Source organism: Saccopteryx leptura, chromosome X (genome assembly GCF_036850995.1).
Source record: "Saccopteryx leptura isolate mSacLep1 chromosome X, mSacLep1_pri_phased_curated, whole genome shotgun sequence".
Taxonomy (NCBI): domain Eukaryota; kingdom Metazoa; phylum Chordata; class Mammalia; order Chiroptera; family Emballonuridae; genus Saccopteryx; species Saccopteryx leptura.
In genome coordinates, this window is record NC_089516.1 from 102802542 (window position 1) to 102818259 (window position 15718).

At 41.1% G+C, this 15718-nt stretch overlaps 1 protein-coding gene across 1 annotated transcript in view; it reads right to left on the bottom strand.

Moving 5' to 3' along the window:
* TRPC5 (transient receptor potential cation channel subfamily C member 5) overlaps positions 1-12372 on the bottom strand; it is a 352945-nt gene extending 340573 nt beyond the window's left edge. Inside the window, exon 1 of the mRNA XM_066356460.1 lies at positions 12255-12372. The gene's annotated coding sequence lies outside the window, so the exon portion shown is untranslated. The remainder of the gene's footprint in view (positions 1-12254) is intronic.
* Between the last annotated feature and the right edge of the window lie 3346 nt (positions 12373-15718).

Below are 15718 nucleotides of genomic sequence, written 5' to 3' on the forward strand. Positions count from 1 at the left end.
TAAAGTCTCAGTCAAAAAAGTGCTAGCTCTGATAAATGAATTTTGCATACTTTCAGGATATAAAATTAATATTCAGAAATCAGTGACATTTTTATATACCAATAATGAACTATCAAAAGGAGAAATTAAGGAAGCAATCCCATTTACTATTGCAATAACAACAACAAAATAAAGCACATAAGAATGAATTTAACCAAGGAAGTAAGAGATGTGGATAATTACAAGACATTGAAAAAAACAGAAGATACACACAAGTGGAAGTATATACTGTGTTCATGGATAAAAAGAATAAACACCATTAAACTGTCCATACCACCCAAAGTGATCTATAGATTGAATGCAATTCTTATTAAAATACCAATGGCATACTTCACACATCTAGAACTAATATTTCAATACTTTATATGGAACCAAAAAAAGAACCCAAATAGCATCAGCACTCTTGAAAATGAAGAACAAAGTGAGAGGTATCACACTTCCTGATATGATGCTATCTATAAAGCCACTGTAATTGAATCAACCTGGTACTGGCATAAAAACAAGCATACTGATCAATGGAACAGAACAGAGAACCCAGAAATAAACCCACACCTTTATGGTCAATTAATATTTGACAAAGAAAGCAAGTATATGCAATAGAGTAAAGCCAGTCTCTCTCTTTTTTTTTTTTTTTTGTATTTTTCTGAAGCTGGAAATGGGGAGAGACAGTCAGACAGACTCCCGCATGCGCCCAACCGGGATCCACCCGGCACGCCCACAAGGGGCGATGCTCTGCCCACCAGGGGGCGATGCTCTGCCCCTCCGGGGCGTCGCTCTGCTGCGACCAGAGCCACTCTAGTGCCTGGGGCAGAGGCCAAGGAGCCATCCCCAGCACCCGGGCCATCTTTGCTCCAATGGAGCCTTGGCTGCGGGAGGGGAAGAGAGAGACAGAGAGGAAAGAGGGGGGCGGGGGTGGAGAAGCAAATGGGCGCTTCTCCTATGTGCCCTGGCCGGGAATCGAACCCGGGTCCCCCGCATGCCAGGCCGACGTTCTACCGCTGAGCCAACCGGACAGGAAGCCAGTCTCTTTAATAAATGGTGTTGGTAAAATTGAACTTGTAGATGTAAAAAAATGAAACTAGACCATCCACTTACACGACTCACAAAATTAAACTCAAAATGGATAAAAGACTTAAATGTAAGTTGTGAAACCATAAAAATCCTAGAAGAAAACATAGGCAGTAGACTATCAGACATTTCTTGAAGCATTATTTTTGCTGATATATCTTTTTGGGAAAGCGAAATAAAGGACAAAAGAAACAATTGGGAGTTTATTAAACTACAAAGCTTTTGCACAGCAAAAGACACTATTAACAAAATAAAAAGACAACGAACTCTTTGGAAGATCTATTTGCCAATATGTCTGATAAAGGGTTAATAAGCAAAATTTACAAAAAACTTATAAAACTCAACGTCAGCAAAGGAACAACCCAATTAAAAAAATGGGCAAAGGACCTGAATAGATAGTTCTCCAAAGAGGACATACAGATGGCCAATAAGCATATGAAGAAATGCTCAATGTCACTAATCATCAGATAAATGGAAAATCAAACCACAATAAGATATCAACTCACACCTGCCAGAATAGCTTTCATTAACAAATCAAGAAACAACAAGTGCCAATGAGGGTGTAGAGAAAAGGGAACCCTCATGCACTGCTAGTGTGAATGCAGGCTTGTGCGTCCACAGTGGAAAACAGAATGACATTTCCCAAAATATCAAAAATAGAACTGCCTTATGACTTAGCTATCCCTTTTTAGGAATATATTCTAAGAATTGCAAAACACTAATTCAAAAGAAGATATGCACCACCATGTTTATTGCAACACTCTTTACAATAGCCAAGAGCTGGAAACAGCCCAAGTGTTCATTAGTGGATGAGTGGATAAAAAAGCATGGTATATAGACACAATGGAATACTACACAGCCATGAAAAAGAATGAAATTTTACCTTTTGCAACAGCATAGATGGACCTAGCAGTTATTATGCTAAGTGAAACAAAACAGTCAGAGAAAGATAAAATTACCATGATCTCACATATTGTGGAATCTAATGAATACAATAAACTGAGGAACAAAGTAGAAACATAGGCTCCGTCAGAGGGGTTAATTGGACACTTGTTAGAGGGAATGGGTAAGAGGGGACAGGATCAAAGAAAGTGAAAGGATTAGCCCAAATTATATATTCATAACACATATATAAACCCAATAGCAATAGCCAGAAGGAAAGAGAAATGGTCATAATGGGAGGGGACAAAAGGGGAGAAAGGGGTTTGGAAAGAAACTTTGCATGGGGCGTGAGGCCATGATGTGGTGTGTAGCCGGTGCTATACTGAATGTGACACTTGAAACTATATCAACAAAATAAATTAAAATTAAAAAGGACTTGTCATCTTTTGTTTCTGTGCTTGCTTCTATATAACATGGTAATCTATTTCAATGTTTATAATTATGTAAAAATTCCATGTTTTCTTATTAGTTACATGGAAAGCTTTGCCAATTTCAAAGATTATTTATAAAAAAGATATTGGGCTTATTTATGCTAAAATATGATTATTTTAATATTATATAAAATATAGTATTAAATATATATAGTATTATAGTATCACATATAGAATATAGAATTATATGATATATATAATAATTACATTTTATAAATTTGTTATGGTTTTTTCCCCAGTGTGTGCACTGTGGACATTTCCTCCTCTCCTCTCTCCTCTCTCTCCTCTCTCTCTCTGTCCCTTATGTTTGTACTTCTTGAAATTCCTGAATTCTGGAATGTTCAGATAAAATTGGTAGGATATAAATCAATATTGAGGTGTTAGAGTTACATAATGTACAGAGTATTCAAGTGAGTGTCATTGGACCAAAGGGACTATAAAGCATTTTAAAAAGTAGGCAAGTAGGAATAGTTATGATTTGCTTGGACTAACTGATTGGTCTAAATATCTGTAGTTTAACACACATGTTAGTTCTTCCAAAGTTGCACCATAGAGGTAGTACTACAAAAGGACAAAATGGGTTTGAGCTGTAGTTTGATAGATTTTGTTATAATGTAAAGATTTTTCTTAACATGAATTCGTAGTTTTCTGTATTTTAATCTGGAAATTCTAGAGGAAAAAAATAAAATGGAATATGGGTTGTGGCAATGAAGTAGATGGGAAACAGAATGGGAGCAAGCATTTTCACTGAATCTCTTATTTTGATTTTTGAACCACATACATAAATTACCTAGAAAAAATTTAAATGAAAAAGAGGAAACACAAGACAAAATAAAAACCAAAATAAATTTCTGGCAATGAGGAGGCCAAGGGAAAATGCAAAACTAGGAGGAAGAGAGACCAGTATTCTAATCCTGCCTCCATCATTTTCTAGCTAGGCAATATCAGGCACTTAACTTGCCTGACCCTGTTTCTTATTTTGTTAAAAGGGAACATAGAGACATAGAAGATTGTGGTAGGCAGGATCATGGCCCTTTAAATATGTCAACACATCCCCAGAACCTATGACTCTGTTAAATTACACGGCAAAAGGGATTTTTCAGATGGAATTAAAGTTGCTAATTAAATGACCTCAAATAAAGAGATTACTCTGGATTATCCAGTGGGTCCAATGTGATCACATGGGCTCTTAAAAAGAGAGTGGCAAAAACTTGTATTATGAATTTACCTTTGCCACCCAGCTTAGTGTATCCCAAGGTTCTCTTTACCATGCCACAGTCGCAGAGCTCCAGGGAAAAGCAACCTGGTCTCATCTCTCCAGGCAGAGGAGAACAGAAGCTCCATATCCACGCATGCTGCAAATGGCTTTTTCCAGTCTACCTGAATCATTACCAGCTAGAAGCAGCGGTCATTGGGACTTGGACATGAGCTGCAAAGTATAGAATGGTGACAACAATTCCAGTGCCATGTGGACTTTTCCTGTGGGGAACTTTCCTGGACTCCTGCTCCCTGTGACAGCTCCTAACAGACTGAACTGTGGTTGGGTTGCATTTTTCAGGGATTTGGCATGGTGATGGGGCCAACTTGGACTTGGTGAACATGTTAAGGACACTACTCTTTTAGGGATTCTTGCTGTATTGGCCAAGAGTTTGCTTAAAGGCTTTTAATCACTAAAAAAAAATAGAGGACTGGATGAAGAAGATGAGGCACATATACACCATGGTATACTATTCAGCTAGGACAAATGATGACATCGGATCACTTACAGTGGAATGGTGGAGTCTTGGTAGCATTGTGCGGGGTGAAATAAGCGAATCAGAAAAAAACAGGAACTGCAGGATTCCATACATTGGTGGGACATAAAAGCGAGACTAAGAGGCATGGACAGGAGTGTGGTGGTTACTGGGGCTGGGGGGAGGGAAGGAGGGAGAGGGGGAGGGAGAGGGGTACAGAGAGAACTGGATGGAGGGTAGCGGAGGACGATCTCTCTTCGGGTGATGGGTATGCAACAGAACTAAATGACAAGATAACCTGGAAATGTTTTCTTTGAATGTATGTACCCTGACTTATTGATGTCACCCCATTAAAATAAAAATTTATTTATAAAAAAAAAGAGAGAGTGGCAAAATAGTCAGAGAGATGCAAAGGAAGATGAAAACAAGAAAGATTCAAAGTGTAAGAAATATCCAATCTGCTTTGGTTGACTTTGAAGTTGAAGGAATGGGGCCATGGGCCAATGAAGGTGGGTGGTCTCTAGAAGCTGAGAACTTCTTTCATATGGAAGCCAGCAAACAAATCAGGACTCCAGTCCTACAACTGCAAGGAAATAAATTATGGCAGCAATATGAATAAGCAAGGAACTTGATTCTCCCTTGGAGCCTCCGGAAGTGAATGCAGGCATGCTGACATCTTGATTTTAGCTCAGTGATCCCTCTGTCAGACTTCTGACCTACAGAACTAAACATCAATTATTTTGTGTTGTTTAAAACTGCTAAATATGTGGGGTTTTGTTATAACCACAATGAAGAATTAATACAAAGATGTCCAATAATTGATAGTAACCGGTATTATTAACTTAGGGTAATCACAGAAATCTCACAAATTATTGATCTATATTGTCTATTATAAGATTTTTAAAGCTACACCATTCTTATTCTCTTAAATAACAATGGATGTTGGGAAACCTCAGTTCCAAAAGAGGCTGGAGGTCTCAAACATGCCAAACGACTGAGACCCAGAGTTTGTGGTGTTTGTCTTGATGTCTTTGCAATCAGGCTGCCCAGATTATAGGTGTCAATCAATAAATCTTATGAAAATCTAGTGCTTAATGATTTTATTAAAATTTATAAAATTTATTGGAGTTTATAGAATTATTGGAATTAATAGGTACTATATCTATAAAATTTTATAGGTGAATTTTTTTTTTTTTTTTACAAAAACAGAGAGAGAGTCAGAGCAAGGGACAGCTAGGGACAGCCAGACAGGAAAGGAGAGAGATGAGAAGCATCAATTCTTCATTGCAGCACCTTAGTTGTTCATTGATTGCTTTCTTATTTGTGCCTTGATGGGAGGGGCAGGGGAGGAGGCAGCTACAGCAGAGCAAGTGACCCCTTGCTCAAGCCAATGACCTTAGGCTCAAGCCAGTGACCATGAGGTCATGTCTATGATCCCATGCTCAAGCCAGCAATCTCAGCTCAAGCTGGTGAGCCTGTGCTCAAGCCAGATGAGCCCACGCTCAAGCTGGCAACCTCAGGGTTTCAAAACTGCGTCCTCCACATCTTAATCCAACACTCTATTCACTGTGCCACAGCCTGGTCAGTCTACAGATGAAACAATTGAGCAGATAAAGAACACTATGGGCTGGGAGGAAGGAGGAAGCAATTTTGGCTTGGAGAAAGTAGGATTTGCTGATGTTTTTTGCCTATAAAATAGTGATAGGGCCTGACCTGTGGTTGTGCAGTGGATAAAGCGTCGATCTGGAATGCTGAGGTCACCAGTTCAAAACCCTGGACTTGTCTGTGGGAGTTGATGCTTCCTGCTCCTCCCCCCTTTTCTCTCTCTCTCTCTCTCTCTCTCTCTCTCTCTCTTCTCTCTCTCTCTCCTCTCTAAAATGAATAAACAAAAAATTAAAAAATAAAATAGTGATAGCAATAGTATTTACCTAAGTTGTTATATTATAAAATGAGAAAGTTAATTCTTTTGAGCTTCAGTTTTATTTGTAAAGTAAAAATGATTATGTAACTATTTCATGGAGCTGTTACGAGGGTTTAAAAGAGATAATGCATATGAAATGCTTGACACATAATTGATCATTCTCTAGGTGCTGTTGTTGAGCTGATCTCTGTAAGATGTGTTGACAAGGTCAAGTATTTCTAATCTAACACCACTGCTTTCTTGAAGGACAATCATTGTACCTTAATTGAAAATTTACCTGTAATATTCTTGCCCCCCTTTTTAGCTCAAATTAAGAAATATTTATTTAGTTTCTCTGCTATGCTTTCACCTAAATCATTTATTTTACCCAAATATCATCTCACATTCATCCTGTGAAGTAGGAATTATTATACATCCATTTTTACATATTATTATCAGGCTAGAAATCCAGTAATATTTATTTCTGCCCCTAGAATGCTATTTCAGCTTTGATGTTTTTTTCACAGTTGGTCCATTGAAGGATATGTGTGTATGTCTGTGTGTACCTGTATGTCATGTGTGTGCTTGCTGCATATATGCATAAACATGCATAAATAGCCTCACTACTAACTTTCTAACTTGATAATTTTGAGACATACCATATATACTGCTCTCAAAAATTAGAGGATATTTCAAAATGAATATGGAGTGATAAAATATCCCCTAATTTTTGTGAGCAGTATAAAATAGGGCCACTTCTGACTTCAGTCTTGTTCTATAAAGGAAAACCAGGAAAATCTCTAATTCTTTCTGAGTAATATTTGTTTATAGACCTCTACTCTGTTTAAATATATTTTACTTTTGTGTGTCTTTGTTAGTATTCTATCTGTGGGAAGCCCAATGTGATTCACACTAATTAGAAACAGATGCTAAGTGCCTCAAGACGTCACATTCAGTGATGAGTTTTCTAACAAACTACAATTATTGGCCAATTTATATTAATTATAATACTATCATCCATATTTTGATTGTTCACAGTATGCTAGTGTCTTATAGTGTATCATTTAATCTTCTTAACAACCCACTGTCAGTGGGTACCATTATTAATCCCTTTATACTGATAAGGAATCTGAGGCCTAGAGACAAAGTAGCTTGTACAAGTTTACATAGCTAGTTATTTGTGGGCAGGACTAGGATTTGAACTCAAGTTAGTGTGAGTTCCTGTGATCTAACTCCCTTTGAATAAAGTCTTTGCCTGCAAATGTTTTCATGCTGGATAACAAAAGACATAGACCTGGGGAAATTTTATATTTTTATTTTTAAGTTATAAGCTGTATGAATTGTCCCTACATGCCTAGTAAACATTATTTATTTTCAAATGACTTTCAGATAAGTTTTGGGATAAGCTCTAGCCAGTGCCTCCTAATCTTCAATATGCAAAAAAAATCACTGAGGAGCTTCTTAAAAATTAGATTCCAATTCAGTATGTCTAAGGAAAGGTATAAAATTTTGCATTTATTAAATAGATCCTAATGAGTGGTGATGCTACTGGTGAGGAAACTACATTTAAAATAGCAAAATTCTAGCCCACTTCATCTTAGCTTCTCTTTCTTAACCTTGTGTTAGTCTCACTGGAATGTAAAAGTTCTTCTATCATTCTTCTGGGCTGTAATAAACATGTTTGCATCAGCTTATTTTCTCAGGTTCTAAAAGAAAGTAGGGTGGGATTAATGGGAACCAAATATCAAGTGTAAGGAATGTAGTCAGGAAACAACACACTCCTTCCTCAGAAAACTTCCTTTTGTTATAGTCTACCATAAAAATAATCTGCCTTATCTTTTCTATTTCCTTTGTCTAAATTTTTCAGGAAGTGTGTAAATGTGTATGTGAATATATTTGTGTATATATGCATGCACATTTGTGGGTGCCAATTCTGAGACTGATTATATAGAAGCAGAACCATTGTCATTGGATTTCACCAGCTTCTATTCCTCAAAACTAATAGGGTGCTGCAAAGATTGGATTTTCCGAGCATCTTGTGAACCAGATCAGCAAGAAAAACCTGAGCAGTTAAGTCTTTGTCATGTTTAATTCTGCCCTCCATATGAATATGCTAGCTATAAGCATATGCCATGTTTTCTTAGCTAGAAATATTGAAGTGTGTGTATGTGTGTATTAGAGGCAGGTGAGTGAGAAGGCAAGTTACCAACATATGACAATAAACATGTAAATTTATCATGTAAGTATAAATATGGGATGGAAGTAGGACTTTGTGATCTTGGTAAACTTGGCTTTTGTTTCATTTTGATTTCTTGAGAGGTTTCTTGCAATATTTTTCTTAGATCTCCAGAGAGGTTTAGGAAATTTATTTAGTACTAGCAGGCAGTCCTGTATTCTACTTTTAGTTCTGTCACTAGATAGTTGTGTGATTTCATCATTTCTATTCTTCAGGCCTCAATTTCTATATAGATAAAATGAAGGCATTAGACTCTTCCATAATCCCTGCATGTTTCCTACCACCTGCTCTTTCTTCACCTTTGCTGAGGCAAAAAGCTTGAGCAACTTGCATCTAAGTGCAAACTCTGCAGGGGGCAGTAGAGAACCAAACCTACGGAGCTTGAAAAATGCCCTTCTCCTAGTGAACTGTAGTTTTTATTTTGACCCAGCAGGTAGCAGTATTATTATTATTATTATTATTATTATTATTTTGCAATCATTTGTTCTTACTCAGTTGAAGGTAATATACACCTTTGCTTAAGAGACCACAGCTGACTTATTAAGAATTCATTCTGTATTTATTTAATTTTTATGAAATGAGAAGTGAGGAGACAGAGAGACAGAATCCTGTATGCACCCGACCGGTATCCAGCCAGCATGCCCATTAGGAGGCGATGCTCTGCCCATCTGAGGCATTGCTCCATTGCAACCAGAGCCATTCAAGCACCTGAGGTGGAGGACATGGAGCCATCCTCAGTGCCCAGGCAAACTTTGATCTAGTGGAGCCCTGGCTCTGGGAAGGGAAAAGAGAGATAGAGAGAAAGGAGAGGGGGAAGGGTGGAGAAGCAGATGGGTGCTTCTCCTGTGTGCCCTGACTGGGAATCGAACCTGGGACAAATTTATTCTTTGTTATTGGGATGGGATGGCTAGTATCATTGGACAAAGAACTTGAGAGACCCATCAACAAAAAGAAAGTCATGTGAGTTTTAGAAAGGGTGACACTATAGAAACCTCAACTACCAAGCTCTGGACTTGGGGCTAATCTCAGTTTAGCCCTAATCTGGGGTTGATTAGCTGTAGTTTATGACTAGAATGAGGTATCATTTCTGTCTGCAAACTTTGTCATACCCACCCTGAAATCTGAAAAATGACAAGGCCAGATTAGGTTGTGGCACCTTGGGGAGAAAGGTCTTGCCCCTCATATTCCCCAGCTAACAAGAGACTTCTGAATGGCTTAGCTGAAAACAAGATCCTTTGGCAGAAGCAATACAAGCAGAAAGTTTGAGTCCTTCTTTAGTAAAAGACAAATTTTAATATTTAGAAGTGGGCTAAAGGAAAGTATTATGGCACATTTGAAATCTTTATTCGATAAGCATCTACATGACTTGTATATAAGAATTTAATATGCTAAGGAGTGAAATGAGATGGCAAAAGTGAAAATGTAGTCTAACACGTAGTCTGATTCTTCTGATTCTAAGGAATTCTATCACTTTTTACTCAGTGTTTATAAGATAAATTGTAAGCAATTTTAGGGTGCTTCAATCAGGATTAACTTCCTAGACTAATTCTATCTCGAGCCAAAGCAAAGGAAAGCAAACATCAGGGTGGTTTTCTTTCCATGTGGTCCAAAATATCTTTGGGTTCTCTCTTATTCCTCCTTTTTCTTCTAATTGCATCTCTAATTTGTTGGCCTAGCCTTCTCTAAGCACTGTGGTTCTGTGTGTCATTCTGATTTTGGTTGTTAGTTTTAGGAAAAATGGAATCATAGGACTATAGCTTTTCTAGGTAGTAGAGATGGCTGATGTGGGTAAAGTCTCTATTTTGGAGCACACACTAAAACCAGGTGAACCTCTGTCAATACAACTGGTGTTATTTGTTCTGGCACCCCATACTGCCCACTTCCTTGTCCCTTGAAGAACAATAGGTCAAGACCTACTGCAGCAGCCAGATACATCATCAAGAGCAAAGTAAAAACGTACACCTTAGGCTTCATTGTTTTTGATACTTTCAGTTCTTCCCAAGTATAAAGCTGCCAGTTCTTTCTTACCTGTCTGCAGCCTGGTCTTTGCTATTTATAGGAAAGTGTAATTTTAACCTTTCTAAGAAGATATTTGCTTATTATTTCCTTAAAAATGAGCACCTTTTGAGATCATGCTTGAGTAATCCTCATTCTATTCTGTCCCTCAGCAGTGAACATTAGAACAAATTGCCTGATGCAACATAAACAGTTCCACTTATTGCAGAATCTGTTACTATCATTTACTGAATTGGGAGGAGGTAATTCATTGTATTCTGGTAACATATCAATAAATAGAAAGTTTAACAGAAGACCCTGGGTGCTTGAGAATCACAACACAAATGCTATCCTCTTGCTACAGGAGCCCAGGGCCAGATTTATAGTATGGGGTTGATCCGGGTCCTTAAAAAATACACATACACACTATACATGATAGCATCACATACATACTATATACACAGTGAAACTTCATGAAATCAACATCTCTTGGGGACCAAAACATAGATTTCAAGTCGTATTCAGTTTTTCCTTCAAACCTGCAAACAGAGAGACAGAGACTCCTCTTGACCCTGTGGCTTTCCTTTATCCCAGGCTAAATATTTGCTTTGAAACCAACTTGATACTATGTGAATGTATTTCCATGCCTTCTGATGAGAATACGCAGATGTTAAAGACTGGAGGAATAGTACCCTTTGACATTATTTATATCTCAGCTTTGTAAAAGTCTATGGGAAAGGAGACATAATATAGATCATCTGTAGAACATCAAAAAATGTCTGAGATTGACAAAAAAAATAGTTATGCATGCTGATATATAAACTTGCCATGTTTGCTAAATGCCACAGAGATAAATATATGACAATGCACAAGCGGGTCTGAGTGCCATGTCAATGGAGTAATTATTTCTCATTTGAAGCCAGAGCTGACATGAACAGTATCTGAAGGTATCATTATTCATTAGCCTTTGTCTCTCCTACTCATATAATAAACTCAGGTAAAGTTCCGAGATCCTGTCTTCCTGTCTGGTTTCCCGGCTCTAGACATTTTGTATGGGAATGATAATCTTGCTAGCCACTCAGCCTTTACCACATATCTGACTATGACCAGAGAAACCCAGGCTGGAAATGGATTATAAGTCTTTCCAGTCTCATTCTTAGAAACCAGGGAGAAAGATCAGGATCTGTGAATACAGCTCAGTACGTGTGTGTGTGTGTGTGTGTGTGTGTGTGTGTGTGTGTGTGTGTGTGTTTGGGGGCTATGAACATGATTGTCCAAGTCAATGTGTGTGTTTACTGGGAGGAGGTGTCCACTTCGGAGCAGATATCTGACTGATGCTTTCCAATCTTCACTTTCTGGTTCCTTTAAGGATTCCAGGAAGATGAATCTGGATATTTCTTAAGTTTGAAGAATACAAAACAAAAAGAAGTTCCTTTCTCTTGTTCCAGAGCCGTCATGAGCTCACCCTCTGCATCTTAAAGTGGCTTTTGGCAAAAGGGCTAGCGTGTTCTTATTCCCATGCCCATCTCCCGGGCTGATATTGAAGGAGCCTGGGAACAGGTTCCCAAGAAGCGTAATACTTACCCAGGGATGAAGCAGATCACTGTCGGAAGGTAAGGCAAATCTCTGGTTTAGAACATCTTAAATGAAAAGGATGTTTTTGGTCATTGCCAAGGGCCACCTTGTCTTAATGCCCCTTCTGCTTCCTACCACTACATCTCTCCCTGTGTCCAAAAACAATCTGTTGCTGGATTTGCTCTGCTTCCCACCAACCCAGCCAACAGGCAGCCAGCCAGGGCTTCCCAGCACTCAACATCCCGGTCCCCGCACCTCTACTCACCCCGAACCTTTCCAGCCCTTGGAAGCGCACTGGCAACAAAGCAGAGAGCACGGGACGCCTGTCCACTTACCCCTGGCCAAGTGATTTATTCAGATCTCCGTCGTCTGGTGTCCCTGAGCCAGGGCTCGCTGCGCAGCCACCTTACAGCACTCCTCTCCTGCGGTGCGCAAACAGCCGCCTGGGACAGCGCCGGCCCTCTAGGCTGCTGGGCTGGTGGGCGGATGAGCACAGCAAAAGGGGCGGGGTGCTGTGAACAAGCAAGCGCTGGCTTCTACCTTGGTTTCTCTCTTTGCTCCTCAATTATCTCCAAACTTCCTTTTGATTGCCGGCCCTCTTTACCTTTCGCCTTCGTCAGCACCCTGAAACTCTTTTCTCGACCTCTCGCTAGCTTCTTCTAGCTCTGAGAGCCGACTTGGGCGCCTTCAAATGCCCGCACTCCCTTCATGCAGCCAACTATGCAAGGCCAGCATGAAAAGAAACTGACACGGGGAAATTGACAGGGGTAGCCGACACTGGAGAGGGAGAGGGAGAGGAGAGAGAGAGGAAGAGAGAAAGAGAGCCGCATTCACACTCTTACATATACAAACATATATTCACACTCTAGCTACTAGGTAGCAGCTGGCGAGAGCCCTAGCCACCGCTCCAAATCTTTTGCCCTTTTGCTGCTTCTTTTGGAAAATGCTATACAGAGAAGGGGAGAGAAAAGCAAAGAGGGGAGGGGAAAATCCAGGAGGCGCGCTCCCTTTCTCCCTCCCACCCCTAGCTCCAAAAATGTCCAACACCGAGAGCTCTTCCTTTTCCCTTCTATCTCTGCTCGTGGCTTCCCTCTGCTCCTACTCTCTCCTTCTCCCTCCCTTTGGGTGACTGCGAGCTGCAGAGAACCCATCCCAGTTTGTGGTGTGTGTGTGTGTGTGTGTGTGTGTGTGTGTGTGTGTGTGAGAGAGAGAGAGAGAGAGAGAGAGAGAGAGAGAGAGAGGGAGAGAGAGAGAGAGAGAGAGAGAGAGAGAGAGAGAGAGAGAGAGAGAGAGACGGGTGGGCAGAGGGGCGACAGCGAGATTGGTGAAAGCACCTCTCACCTTCCCTGAGCCCAGACCGGTGCCTCATACACTCCCCGCTCTCAGCAGGGCGGACCGGGTGGGGCGAAGAAGGCAGAGAGCTGGCAGAGAAAGGGAGAGGACAGGACACCCTCCAGGGGCAGCAGCTCCTGTCTTCTCTGCAGCTCGGATGGAAGGAAGCTGCAGCCAAAACCCCAAGTCAGCCCTGCTGCCCTGTCCCACAATCTCATCTCTTTCCCCTTGGTACGGAATTTTGTTTCATTCATTTGCTTTCCCTGGGGCTCTCCAACCCCTGAGTGGTGGCAGAGACTGGGGGGCTGAGCGCGGGTGCTGGGAGACACCATGGAGCGCTTGCTTGCAGAGCGTCAATCTGCTCCTTGGTCTCAGTACCGGCTGCTTTGGACAGTGAAACTCACCTTCCTTCCGAGCTCGGACTTGTGCGAGTGGCTGCAGGCTGCACCGGGAGCCAGGAGTCATTGGGGGAAGGGGAGTTGAGCCAGTGGCATCGTGGGTGAGTGGCAGGCGGACAGAAGGACTCTAAGTCGCCAGGGACATACATATTGTTCTCTCTGGTGGACTTTGATCCCTGATGTCTCTAAGTGTAGCCCAATGTACAGGCAGCCCAGGAGTACAGCCCAAGTCTTCCATCTCTGTCTCCTCAGCCATAGGGCTGGTCTCCCAGGATCCAGTCAAGATTGAAAGAAGCTTGGCACAGAGAGTGGTATAGTAGGATGAAGGAATAACTTGCTTAGTGGTTGGTGGCAGTGACGTCTGTGTGTGTGGCATGGGGCGTGGGATGATGTCACCAGACCCTTGGGCTGCTCTTTGATTTTTTAAACTTTGTGTCACGTGTGATACCTCCACACCTGCTCCGCTCACAATATACTTTGTTACCCAGAATGCTAACCCTCTTGAACCGTCCTGGACCTGACTGAAAGGTCCTATGCCTTCCACAAGCCTGAGATTTCTACCTGCCACCCACTGGCACTTAGGTGTGATAGCTGCCAGCATTTCCTGACCAGAGCCACACAGCCCAAAACTCAGCTTTGTCTTTTTTCTCCCTCATTACATCTTTCTAGAAAGGAAAGTGCGAGGCTTTGCCTTTCTGTATTATGGGCTGTAACCTGAAACTTTTTTCCTACCATTTCTCCCAACAACGCAGAGCAGAGAAAGCTCCAGGGGGAACTGTACTTCCCACTGTTCCCTTAACTCCTTGAGCACACACTGAGAGCTTAAGTAGAACTCCAGAAAGAGCCAGAACCATCTGCTCTGCATACATGGCACAGGGTTCCTATTGCCTTCCTGGCGAAGCTGGCATAGTTATGTTTAGTGGCTTCCCTAGCAACTCTCCTCTGGACTCCAAGCAAGACAATTTTTTCTATTGTCCTTGGGATCCTTAGCTTTGAGGTGACCCAATACCCTGGAAACTATCAAACTTTTGTGTGAGAGCAAAGCATTGAAGAAAAGAACTAATTTGGGGATAAAAAACTTGTATTTGTTTGTGGGAGTCAAAGGTGTGTTTGGAATGTCCCCTCCTCACTATTTACGTACTTCCTGAAGTGTTTGTAAAGATTGGCCAATGATTTGGATGAAAAAAAAAATCACTTGATTCTGGAAGCCTTTTAGCCATTCAAAGGCAGTTTTATTTTGGCCAACAACCTCAAATATACAGCCTCCCAAACAAAATAGTCTATGCTATGATTAAGATGGTCCCTCCTTTGGTATGAGGTGAATAGGATAGACAAAACTTTGGGACATCTCCTTTTCTCTGACCAAACTGAAGTGCAAGTAAAGCTTCTACTCCAAACAGAGGGTACAACCAGGAACAGTACTAAAGGAGCAGGAAAACCCTATCTTGTGAGCTGTCTCTTTCAAAGGCCCTGAATACAGTGCTGTTGTTATTAACATATGAGGATTATGGGTATTTTTGAATTTGGGTGCTTTCCCAGTTGATTGTGGATAAGACCCAAAATTTTCTATGTGCTCATGCCGTACCCTGCTAACCTCTTCAAGAGATCAAGGATATTAAAAGAAAAACCCTCTCCAAAGTTAAAAGCACCATGCAAAGGCCAGGCATTACTGTAAAAATTCCAGGACCAGCCTTGTAAGGCCAGTGGCCACCTCCGTGGCCATGCAGGTTCTCATTGCATTCAGGCAGAAGGTAAAGGAACAGGTGAGCCAGAAAATGGTGGGCCATTCTGTTTATTAAAGTCTTGTAACAGCAAACTAAAAAACAGGCAGGGAAAACTGCTTCCCTCTCCTCAGGGCTCCCAAACCCTGACCCCATCTCTGGTTTCATAACCCAGACTTCTCTGGACTCACCCTCTGGACTCCTAGGTCCTCACAAGCCTTAGCACTCCCCAGCCATAAAGGCTGGGCCACAATCCCAGGGCTCCCAGTCCCCTCAGCAGTCCCTCCCTCTCTCTGAACTCTCCAGCCAAAACAGGTTGGGGGAAAACCTCCTTCTCCAGCAAACAAT